Source organism: Macaca fascicularis, chromosome 15 (genome assembly GCF_037993035.2).
Source record: "Macaca fascicularis isolate 582-1 chromosome 15, T2T-MFA8v1.1".
NCBI classification, from domain to species: domain Eukaryota; kingdom Metazoa; phylum Chordata; class Mammalia; order Primates; family Cercopithecidae; genus Macaca; species Macaca fascicularis.
Window position 1 is genome coordinate 107,281,488 of NC_088389.1, and position 12,848 is coordinate 107,294,335.

At 44.9% G+C, this 12,848-nt stretch overlaps 1 long non-coding RNA gene across 1 annotated transcript in view; it reads left to right on the plus strand.

Annotated features, from left to right (window-relative positions):
* The first annotated feature begins 868 nt into the window (after positions 1-868).
* LOC141408674 (uncharacterized) overlaps positions 869-12,848 on the plus strand; it is a 62,228-nt gene continuing 50,248 nt past the window's right edge. Inside the window, exon 1 of the long non-coding RNA XR_012424810.1 lies at positions 869-1,000. This is a non-coding gene — a long non-coding RNA (uncharacterized lncRNA). The remainder of the gene's footprint in view (positions 1,001-12,848) is intronic.

The following is a 12,848-nucleotide window of genomic DNA, read 5'->3' on the forward strand; positions in this document are numbered from 1 at the left end:
ATTTTTGTATTTTTTGTAGAGACGGGGTCTCACTATGTTGCCCAAGCTGGTCTGCTAGTCTCGAACTCCTGGCCACAAGCGATCTAGCTCCCAAAGGCCAGGCGTAAGCTACCGTGCCGGGCCTATTCTTAGACACACCTGGCCCAGGCTGGAGTGCAGTGGCGCTATCTTGGCTCACTGCAAGCTCTGCCTCCCGGGTTCACGCCATTCTCCTGCCTCAGCCTCCCGAGTAGCTGAGACTGTAGGCGCCCGCCACCATGCCCAGCTAACTTTTTGTATTTTTTTTTTTTTTTTTTTTTTTAGTAGATAAGAGGTTTCACCATTCACAGGATGGTCTTGATCTCCTGACCTTGTGATCCACCCGCCTCGGTCTCTGTGCTGGGATTACAGGCGTGAGCCACCGCACCCGGGCTCTTAGACACCTCTTGAATGCCAAAGTGAATTAAAATTTCAACTCCCTTTTCTCTTCCTTGATCTTCTTTTAAAGATTTTGGGGACATGTTATTAATATGTTTCTAACATTTCATCATAAAAAGTCTCAAACAGAAGTAGAAAAAAGGTTTTTTTTTTTTTTTTTTTTTATACTGCATCCTCATCCACTCTGGGTAATTTTAAAGCTAGGAAAAGCAGGGAAAGAAATGAAATTAAATAACAAATGGCGCCTGGAGCCGGGGGGGCGGGGGGGTGCGGAACAAGATTCTCACTTTAGAATTCTCAGTAATAAAGGCATCTCAGCTACATATTGACATATAAATGAACAAGACTTTCATCTTTTGGGGGGCTCCGCCTCTGGCCCATATCCTTAAACTGGGTCTTTTTAAAAGGAAGGCTCCTATTAGATTCTCTTTGTGGTTTCTTCCTTGCCACAGGGATTCACGAATATTCAAAGTACTTGGATGGTGGAAGGCAGGTGAAACCTGAGATTCGAACACAGCCTCATACATCTGTTTTTAGAAAAGCCAGCCGGCGATGCAGCTGATAACATCCCGGGGAGCTGCAGGTAGGGCCCAGAGGAGGGAAGAGAGTGTGGGGCAGATCAGAGGAAGTTGTCCGTTGCCTCCCAGGGGGTAAAGCCAGCGTCTAGCCTGGGAGATAGAATCTTCAGTGGTCTAGACCAGCCCAGAGCTTCCTGAACTTCGACAGGCCCAAAAACACTGACCTGGGAATCTTAAGAGGCAAATTTTGATTCAACAGGTCTAGGGGTAGGGGTGGGGCTGAGGGTGGGCAGCACTGAGAACCTGCTTTTTTTTTTTTTTTTTTTTTTTTTGAGACGGAGTCGCCCTCTGTCGCCCAGGCTGGAGTGCGGTGGCCGGATCTCAGCTCGCTGCAAGCTCCGCCTCCCGGGTTTACGCCATTCTCATGCCTCGGCTTCCCTAGCAGCTGGGACTACAGGCGCCCGCCACCTCGCCCGGCTAGTTTTTTTGTATTTTTTAGTAGAGACGGGATTTCACCGTGTTAGCCAGGGTGGTCTCGATCTCCTGACCTCGTGATCCGCCCGTCTCGGCCTCCCAAAGTGCTGGGATTACAGGCTTGAGCCACCGCGCCCGGCGAGAACCTGCATTTTAATCAAGCTCCTAAGCAAAGCCAGCTCCTAAGCTGCAATCTATACATGCTCTGAACTTGGTTTAACACACTATTTTCACCTTAAAATTTTTAATGATTTTAAAATTTGAACTTGTGTTTTGTGAGTCTGATGGGGCAATCCAGCCAGCCGGAGACTAGAAGAGATGCACGCAGTGCAGTATGAATATGTGGGGCCACTGTCTTTTGCGCTCCATTTGCATATGGTACTTGAGATGCCCCCCATGAGTACAAAATTTTGGTGGGAGGTCAGCAAGTCCCAAGTGGTGTGTTATGGCTGTGACTTGACAGCCATGTTATGGCTGGGTCCCTGACAGCCTGCAGAGGCCGTGCTTGCCATTGGTACCAGAACTTGCTATGAACACAGAAAGAAGGCAGTGATGTTCTGGAAAACATGAATGACCTAGAAACCCTGTCACATCCCTCCTGGGTTCCTTCCCTCTATTAGCCAACCACGGATGCTAAAATGATGACACAGAAGAGAAGGGAAAGTTCTTTTTCCTTTCAGTCCTTCCCTATCCTTCAGGAAGTGGAAGGTACTGTGAGTAGAATGTGTGCTTATTAAGAAGTAAAACAAAAACAGTTAAGTGACTTTATTTAGTGTTTCCACTGTTCTGGTAAGAACAAAATACAGCTGTGTGTACAAGTTACAAAATACAAGTTGTTATTTCAACAATTCCACCTTAGGAATTAAATGCTTAGATATTTGTATTTAAAACTGGCATTGCTTGATAAAAAAGAAGAATGGTAAATCCATGTTCATCATTAAAAATGTTTTTTTTTTTTACTTAGAATGACATTAAATGGGCTAGGCACAGTGACTCACGCCTGTAATCTCAACCTTTGTGAGGCCAAGGTGGATGGGTCACTGGAGGTCAGAAGTTTGCGAGCAGCCTGGCCACCGTGGTGAAACCCTGTCTCTACTAAACATGCAAATTTTTGCAGGAGTTGGTGGCGCACCCCTGTAATCCCAGCTACTCGGGAGGCGGAGGTAGGAAAATTGTTTGAAACCAAGAGGCAGAGGCTGCAGTGAGCCAAGATCGCACCCCTGCACTCCAGCCTGGGCAACAAAAGTGAAACCCAGTCTCAAAAAAAAGAATAACATTAAATAGCAAATATAAAACACCATAACAAGTTGAGAGACTGTGGAAGAAAGAAAAAAGCTTAACATTTTTGCAAATGTAGTGGCACTTTTTCCCTGCTTTTTGAACAGGTGCCCATATTTTTATTTTGCACTGGGCCACACAGATTATGTCACCAGCCATGCTCCCGGTTGATGCTGATGCTGCCAATTCCCAGACCACACTTTTTTTTAAAAAAATTATTTTTTTATTGTTGTTGTTGTTGTTGTTTGAGATGGAGTCTAGCTTCCTTGCCCAGACTGGAGTGCAGTGGCGCAATCTCAGCTCACTGCAACTTCTGCCTGCTGAGTTCAAGCAATTATCCTGCCTCAGTCTCATGAGTAGCTGGGACTACAGGCATGTGCTATCACGCCCAGCTAATTTTTTTGTATTTTTAGTAGAGACCATGCTGGCCAGGCTAGTCTTGACTTCTTGACCTCGTGGTCTGCCCGCCTTGGCCTCCCAAAGTGCAGGGATTACAGGTGTGAGCCACCGCACTCAGCTTTTATTGTATTTTTTAAATTGTCAAATAATAATTGTACATATTCATGGGATACATAGTAATGTTTTGGTACATATAATGTATGGTGATCTGATCAGGGTAATTAGCATATCCATCATCTCAAAGATTTATCATTTCTTTGTTTTGGGAACATTGAATATCCTCCTCCTAGCCATTTGAACCTATAAAATATATTACTGTTAACTATACCACCCTATAGTGGTAGAGAACACTAGAATGTATTCCTTCTGTCTAGCTGTAAGTTTTTATCCTTTAACCCAGGGGTCCCCAACTCCTGGGCGGCAGATCAATACTGTTCCATGGCCTGTTAGGAACTGGCCACACAGCAGGAGATGAGCGGTGGGTGATCAGGCATTACCGCCTGAGCTCCGCCTCCTGTCAGATCAGTGACTGCATTCGATTCCCATAGGAACTGAAACCCTGCTGTGAACTGCACATGTGAGGGATCTAGGTTGCAGGCTCCTTATGAGAATCTAATGCCTGATGATCTGAGGTGGAACAATTTCATCCCCCTCATCCAATCCCCCAACCCCACCCCATCCTGGCCGTGGAGAAACTGTCTTCCACAAAACGGTCCCTGGTGCCAAAAAGGTTAGGGTCTGCTGCTTTAACAAACCTCTCCCTATCCATCCCCTCCCCCTACCCTTTGCAGTCTCTAGAATCCTCTATTCTACTTTTTACTTTTGTGGAATGAAGTCTTTTTCTAGTTTCCACATATCAGTGAGAACATGGGTGTTTAACTTTCTGATCCTGACTTATTTCAGTTAACATCATATTCTCCAATTCCATCCATGTTGTGTTGAATGACAGGATTTCTTTTTTATTATTATTATTTTATTATTTTTTGAGATGAAGTCTTGCTCTTGTTGCCCAGGCTGGAGTGCAGTGGTGCGATCTCAGCTCACTGCAACCTCCACCTCCCAGGTTCAAGCGAGTCTCCTGCCTCAGTTTCTCAAGTAGCTGGGATTACAGGCATCTGCCACCACACTTGGCTAATTTTTTTTTTTTTTTTTTTTTTTTTTGAGATGGAGTCTTGCTCTGTAGCCCAGGCTACCATGCCCAGCTAATTTTTTGTATTTTTAGTAGAGACGGGTTTTTGCCATGTTGGCCAGGCTGGTCTCTAACTCCTGACCTCAGGTGATCCGCCCACCCAAGTGCCGGGATTACAGGTGTAGGTGTGAGCCACCACGCCTGGCCAGGGTTTTATTTTGTATGGCTAAACAGTATTCCATGGTGTATATACTACATTTTCTTTATCCATCCATCAGTTCTTGGATACCTAGGTTGATTCCATATCTTGGCTGTTGTGAAGAGTGCTACAATAAATATGAGAGTGCAGATATCTATCTGATATAATGATTTCCTTTCCTTTGGATAAATTCCCAGTCGTGGGATTGCTGGATCACATGATAGTCCTATGTGGTGTTTTTTGAGGGACCGCCATACTCTTCTCCATAGTAGCTATACTAGTTTGCATTCCCACCAACAGTGTGTAAGAGTTTCCTTTTCTCTGTATGCTTGCCAGCATTTTTTTTTTTTTTTGTCTTTTTGGTAGTAGCCATCCTAACTAGAGTGGGATCATACCTCACTATGGTTTTGATTTGCATTTCCCTGAGGATTAATGATGTTGAGCATTTAAAAATATATTTGTTGATCATTTGTATGTCTTCTTTTGAGAAGTGTCTGTTCAGATCATTCGTCCATTTTTTAATTGGATTACTTGGTTGCTTTTTTTTTCTGTTGAGATTTTTAAGTTCCTTATATATTCTGGCTATTAATCCCCTGTCAGATGAGTAGTTTGCAAATATTTTCTCCCATTCTATAGGCTGCACAAACCACATTAAAAAAAAGTGGGAGTCTTTAGCCAGGGTTTCAAGCCAAATGGACCTGGATTCAACTGCAGATTGTACTGCCTGCTATTTTTTTTGTAATCTTATGTAATTTGATGTATCAACACTGTTTTTCACTCAGAGGAGTGGAGGAGTCAGGGCAGTGTAGCTCCTCCTGGCCCCACTCAAGCTGTTCACCTGCCCTAGCTCCTGGTTGATGGTCCTAGAAAAGCAGCCTTTAGTTCCTATTGAGTGGGGCAGGCTTAGAGAGCAAACAGAGACTAGAGCCTGGGAAGATTAACTGGTGCTTTTAATAGTCCATTCAATAAAGGAATATGTACAAGAAAGGCAAAGTATTATCTTTCTGGCTTATCAGTAATAATAATTGTCTAGCTTGGTATGTGACATTTTTGCTCACATACTTTAATCTCTTTATCTATCCAATGTGGATGATAATTCCTCCCAGGCAGAAATTCACAAGACACTCTATTGTTTAAATTTTTCTTCCCCTCTGCAGATCTGAGGTGAATGAGGGCTACATCTCTCCTCTATTGTTGGTAGTTTACCTTTTGGTCCCTCTGCCCAGATATAAGGTCTTTGAGAAATGGAATATGTCATACCTCTATCCCAAACCCACCCCTGCATACCCAACTCCACCACATAATCGATATTATTATTATGCTGATGTTTTATATTGGATGAATACAAATTCTCTGCTTCAGCCAAGCAAAGGAAAGATTCAGACTGGGCACGGTGGCTCATGCCTGTAATCCCAGCACTTTGGGAGGCCAAGGTGCGTGGATCACCTGAAGTCAGGAGTTTGAGACCAGCCTGGCCAACATGGTGAGACCCTGTCTCTACTAAAAGTATGAGGATTAGCCAGGTGTGGTGGCGGACTCCTGCAATCCCAGCTGCTCAGGAGGCTGAGGCAGGAGAAAAGCTTGAACCCAGGAGGTAGAGGTTGCAGTGAGTTGAGACAGTACAGCCTGGGTGACAGAATGAGACTCGTTCTCAAAATAATAATGATAATAATAATAATTTAAAAGTGCCATTGTTAAGATAGTGTACATTCCCTGCAGATTCCTGTTATTGTCTACTATTAATATTGTTTTTCCTTCTCCTCTAGTCTATCCAAATCAAACAAATCCTTCAAGAATTAGCTACATAAATTTTGTGGGGCTTCCAGGGGGTCTGATTCTAGCTCTGGCTCTGTTTCCCCATCAGTGTGTTACCAGAATCTACTTATAAATGCCTGCAGCATTTTCAGTCTTTCACGCTATCAACAGTGAAGGAGAACATCTGCATGTCCGAATCCCCAATAAGCTGCATCTTTGGTCTGATTGGCTGACCCCTGAACCAATCCTAGTCGCTAAAGTCATGTTAGAGGTTGATTAGTCTAGATTTGAGATTACCTAAACTAAGTACTCTGATGAGAAGAAAGCGATTCTGTTGATCCATTTGGAACATCTTCTTGCTGAAAGTGGGTTAATCCCAACCTAACAAACCACAATGGGCAAGGTGGTGGTAGAACAGCAATCAGTAGACAAGCTAGATATTTTCTTGACTTCTTATGACTGCTCTGATAGATCTGTTGTCTCTGTTAATAGACATTTCTTCTTTTAGGATTAGCCAGGCCCTTTGAGATAATAGCTTAGCTTTCATTTTATATAAATATAAGGAAATGAGGCCGCATGGGGAACAAGGAAGAAGCTTGCTCAAGATCACGTATCTTGTTAGTGGCAGAACTAGGACTTGACTAGACAACTCGGTCTAGCCCTTAACCATACACTGTCCTGCCACTGAGGGATGTTGTACTTACATATTTTCTCTCCTTCTAAATACTAAGTTTCCAGGGGCCAAAAACAATGTATTCTGTCTGCACCGTGGTATTTTGCTTAGAACAATAGTGAAAGCTTAGTTTAGGATTATAAACGTATTAAGCAGGCTCAATAATATTAGTGGAATGAATAAAAACTGTTTATCACCAAAGTGCCAAGCAAAAGTCACACAAGTTAAACAATTATTATTATTATTATTATTTGTATTATTATTATTATTTTTGAGACGGAGTTTCACTCTTGTTGCCTAAGCTGGAGTGCAATGGCACGATCTCGGCTCACCGCAACCTCCACCTCCCGGGTTCAAGCAATTCTCCTGCCTCAGCCTCCCAAGTAGCTGGGATTACAGGCATGCGCCACCAAGCATGGCTACTTTTGTATTCTTAGTAGAGATGGGGTTTCTCCATGTTTGTCAGGCTGGTCTCGAACTCCCAACCTCAGGTGACCCACCCACCTTGGCCTCCCAAAGTGCTGGGATTACAGGCGTGAGTCACCGTGCCTGACCCAAACAATTATTTTTGAGTAGTTATTACTGTGATGTGGCCAGAGAGATAATGTTTTGCCTCTCTTTTAAGTAAAAATGATACAGGAATTTAACCTAAAAGTCTCAGACTTATGAATAGTTTCTATATATCAGAAAATCTTTATACCAATCATAACCTTAGTTAAATGTATATGTATACCTATATACCTATATGTCTATATTTCTATATCTCTATATCTATCTATCCCTTTACCTATCTATCCATCTCTGTTATTGTTTTTTTTTTTTTTGAGACGGAGTCTCGCTCTGTCGCCCAGGCTGGAGTGCAGTGGCCGGATCTCAGCTCACTGCAAGCTCCGCCTCCTGGGTTCAGGCCATTCTCCTGACTCAGCCTCCCGAGTAGCTGGGACTACAGGCGCCTGCCCCCTCGCCCGGCTAGTTTTTTGTATTTTTTTTTTTTTTTTAGTAGAGACGGGGTTTCACTGTGTTAGCCAGGATGGTCTCGATCTCCTGACCTCGTGATCCGCCCGTTCGGTCTCCCAAAGTGTTGGGATTACAGGCTTGAGCCACCGTGCCCGGCCCCATCTCTGTTGTTCTTAAGAAAATACCTGTATGTAATGAAGGTGTAATGAACAAGCCACTGGAGTCACTTGATTTATTAACACTGTTTTTCACTCAGAGGAGTGGAGGAGTTAGGGCAGTGTAGCTCCTCCTGGCCCCCCTCAAGCTGTCCACCTGCCCTAGCTCCTGGTTGATGGTCCTGTAAAAGCAGCCTTTAGCTGCTATTGAGTGGGGCAGGCTCAGAGAGCAAACAAAGGCTAGTGTCTGGGAAGATTAATTTATGCTTTTAATAGTCTATTCAATAATACCACAGATCTGTCACTTTATTTGTCTTTTCATATGCCTTGTGATTTTTTTGTTGAAAGCTAGATGTGATGTCCTTGGTAAAAGAAACTACTGTAAACAGGCCTTTGGTATGAGGTTTTATGTTTTTCTGGCAAGGACTTTGGCTGTGTTTGCTGTAGCTGTAGGTGTTCAAAGCTAAACTTTCATCTGATGTGCTTGTTTTTGTCTCCCTGTTGTCTTTGAGTTTCTCTAAAGGGCTCTTAAATTGTCACTTTTTTTTTTTTCTTGAGACAGAATTTTGCTCTGTCTCCCAGGCTGAAGTGCAGTGGTGCGATCTCGGTGCACTGCAACCTCCACCTCCCAAGTTCAAGCGGTTCTCCTGTCTCAGCCTCCCGAGTAGCTGGGACTACAGGTGTGCACCATCATGCCCAGCTAATTTTGTTTTTAATTGTATTTTAAGTAGAGACGGGGTTTCGCCATGTTGGCCAGGCTGGTCTCGAACCCGTGACCTCAGACAATCCACCCACCTAGGCCTTCCAAAGTGCTGGCATTACAGCCGTGAGCCACTGCGCCTGGCCTTAAATATTCTGCAGAGACCTATTAAATAGTTCTAATTGTTTTCCCTGTCATTAAACGCCAGCCCTATTATTGTGGCAGAAGCGTGTGGGGAAAGGAAGTGTTCTACAGTCCTGTCAATAGGTCTCAGACTCGTAGCGAGCCTGTGCCCCTTGGCTGGCACCTTTGCCAGTGCCTCTCAGTTTTGTTTTGTTTTGTTTTTCCCTCTCAGGTGAGACAGGAAGGCTGGAGCCCACTGGAGTTGGGTATTTTCCTTCACCCAGGTCACCCTAGGCTCCAGTTTCTCTTGAGGACAGGCATTGTTATTAAAAAACAGAATGTTCTGGGCAACTTTTTAAATGGCTACTTTCCCCCACCCCCTGGGGGAATGTTTAGGGCATTTTTCTCTGATCTTAGAATGTAGTGGCACTCCTGGAGTTAAAACTCAAGAAAGTGTGGGGTTTGCTCTACACCTGCCTTCTCCCTGAATTTTTAACTCTCTCAGCCTTGTCCACGCCGAGCCTCCAGCAATTCATTAGTGGCAGTTCAGGTTTTCCCGACACACTAGTTCCTTTGGAAGTTACTGCTCCTGGGCTTCTGCTCTGGCAAGTTGTGATTCTCTCTATCTGCATGTCTGTCTCTTCAGTTTTGGGGGCAGCTGTTTGCTCTACGGCTTCAGTTCTCTGATGGATACAAGAAGAATTGTTAGTTTTCAGCTTGTTGGGTGGACCGAAGACACGACTTCCAAGCTTCCTACACACCTGACTGGAAACCAGAAGTCTCCCCCATCATTTAATTTGACTTTTCCAAGTTGAAGTTTAGAGATATTCAGTCTCACCTGGGTGTTGTGGCTCACATTTGTAATCCCAGCACTTTGGGAGGCCGAGATAGGAAGATGACTTGAGGCCAGGAGTTTGAGATCAACCTGGGAAACATAGCGAGACTCTATCTCAAAAAACAAGGTAAGAAAGAGATATTCGGTCACCCACACGAGGCAAAAAGCCCGAACTGGAGACGTTGGGTGATGCGATGCCTGTGCTGTTGATCTTTTTCATGAAGGTGAGGCAAACACCTCAGAGACTGGCCTGGAACCTTTAGGAAGTTATTGCTGGGTACCATACCTTTGCTTACCTCCATGGTCATAATGGGACCAGATTCCCATGCTCACTGGAGCAAATACAAGGCCTGTCCCAGATGGAGATGTGGAAGTGTCCCAGAGAGGTGCTTTAGCACTGCGCTTCCCTCCCCTTCCCCATCACTTGTCCATTGGCCAAACAGGAGGACTCATAAAAGTTGAAAACCTCATTGGCTGATTGATGGTGGGAAGATGAGGATATTTTTGTCTAGAAAACATCGTCAAATGCGTGGGGCCCACACTCAGGGCGACAGTGTGGTATGACCCCAGACCCTGCCATTCATCTTGTACAAAGTTGTATCTCAGCGGGTGTCATTGACATTGAATGCAACAGCAACAGCGTTCCCTGGGACTGTGCAACACAAAGCCTGACACCCTTTACTTAATGTCGGGGAAACACTGTGTATGAATAAGCTGACAATTTGGGGATGGTGACTGGCCCAGGGTCTCTCCGGAGCCCAGGTTCAACAACCACAGATTATTTTCTGGCATCAGGTGCTGTATAAGGGGCTCATATTCCTGGGGGAGCCTTAACGACAGGCTTAATTCTGAGAACTGCATCAGAATCTCCAGGTTTAGGGCAGGGTCCCATGATAGCAGGAGCTCTAGCCTTTTGTTTTTCATTATATTATTATTATTGAGATAGGGTCTCACTCTGTTGCCCAGGCTGGAGTGCAGTGGCATGATCTTGGCTCACTGCAACCTCCACCTCCAGCGTTCAGGTGATCCTTCTACCTCAGCCTCCTGAGTGGCTGGGACTACAGGCACACACCACCACAACTGGCTAATTTTTGTATTTTATGTAGAGATGAGGTTTCACCATGTTGCCCGGGCTGGTCTTGAACTCCTGAGCTGAAGCGATCCATCTGCCTTAGCCTCCCAAAGTGCCGGGATTACAGCCTTGAGCCACTGCGCCTGGCCAGGAGAGAGTTCTAACCTTTTGAAGACTTTCATCTGGAAATTCAAGTATCCCTGGAAACCTAAGCTGAAATTAACTTGTTATTTTCTTGGGGCCGCAGTTACAGGTTTGAGTTTCTTTCGGGAGGCCAAGGGGCAGTTTGAGGACTTATGGCAGCTGCATCCCCACGTCGCCTCTGAGCATCGGGCTCTGCTCCTTTCTTCTGTAGGAGGGTTTGGGCTGGTGCTGATTATCAGGCAGCTCAGGGGCATGGCCATGCTTCACCATAGCAGAGTTTGAACTGTGACAGGGGGTGGTAATTTCCTTCTGCAGGGATTTCTGTTCTATCTGCTTACACGGCTTCAAGTAATGTTCATTTGTTGCAGGATAATTTACCAAGCTATTTAGTGCTGTTTTCTACTCCCTGCCAAAAAAGATTTTCAAAAGGAGGAAAAGGTAATTGTATCCTCGTTTTCAGGAAATTCTGGGCTGCCAATCTTAGAGGCCATGTATTGGTTATCTGTTGCTGCATAACAAATTATTCCAAATAAACCAAGAAATACTTATTATCTCAGTTTCCGTGAGTCAGGCATCAGCTGCTTAGTTGGCTCAGGTTCTCTTGTAAACCTGGACTCAAGTTTGGCTAGGGTGCCAGTCATCACAAGGAATATCTTGAGGAGCATCCATCTGCTTCCAAACTCACTCACGTGGCTTTTGGCAAGCCTCAGGTACTCTCTGGCTGTTGTCCTAAATACCAGTTCCTTGCCACGTGGGACGCTTTGTTGGGCAGCTCACAATTATGGTAGCTGGCTTCCCTCAGAGCAGTGAGGGAGGAAAAGAGACAGGGGAAACAAGGTTGAAGTCACTGTGGTTTTATAAGCTAATTCTGGGAGTGACATTTCATCACTTTCGCTGTGTTCTGTTGGTTAGAAGTGAGTCACTAGGTCCAACCCACACTCAAAGGAGGGGATTACACTAAGGCATGAATACCAGGAGGTGGAGCTCACTGAGGGTCCTCTTGACGGTTGCTATTCTGGGTTATTAATGTTTTTTTTTTTAAATGTGTGGTTCCCAGCCCAAAACAAAGTTGCAAGGCATCTGTTAGAAAGATCTATCTAGGCCCCCGTGTGGAAGGTGAATTCGGCAGGGTGTTTCTTGGAAGGTATGGTGTCTGGGGATTGAGTTGAAAGACAATGAGTTGCCCAAGGTTAGCAATGCTGCAAGGACTTGAGGAGCTGTGGAAGGAAATTCCACAAGCATCAGTTTCCTAACAGGAAGTATCCTGTGTGGCAGCAGGAACTTTTGATGAAGTAAACACGTTTGCTGGGGGCAATGAACATCCAACACCATGGTCTCAGGAGCTATGTAAAAGTTGCCAGATACCCTAAAGGTCAAAGAGCCTGCGGAGCCACCTGCCTTTGAATGGACCACAGGGTCTTGCACAATGAACAACCGCATAGCAAACATGATGTGCCGAAGATCAGACAACATTTTCTAGGCAATTTGTGACAGATTTCACCACTTAAAAGAGCCCCCACAGTGACTGATATTGGGAGTCTTCTAATTCTAGTAAATGGGGATATCTTCGCCTGTTTGTGCTGCTAGAACAAAATTACTACAGTGGATAATTTACAAACAATAGAAATTTATTTCTCATAGTTTGGGAGTCTGGAAAGTCCAAGATTAAGGTACTGACATTCAGTGTCCGGCGAGGGCCTTCTTGCCATGTCCTCACATGGCACAAGGCAGAAGAGCAGGAGAGCCCAGCTAGCTTTCTCCAGCACTTTATTGAGACAGGGTCTCACTCTGTTCCCCAGGCTGGACTGCAGTGGTACAGTCACAACTCACTGCAGCCTCAACCTCCCAGGCTCAAGTGATCCCCCTACCCTAGCCTCCTGAGTAGCTGGGACTGCAGGCATGAGCCACTACCTCTGGCTAGTTTATAAAATTTTTTTTATAGAGACAGCATCTCCCTATTGTGTCCCGGCTGGTCTCAAACCGTTGGCCTCAAGCACTCTTCCTGCCTTGGCCTCCCAAA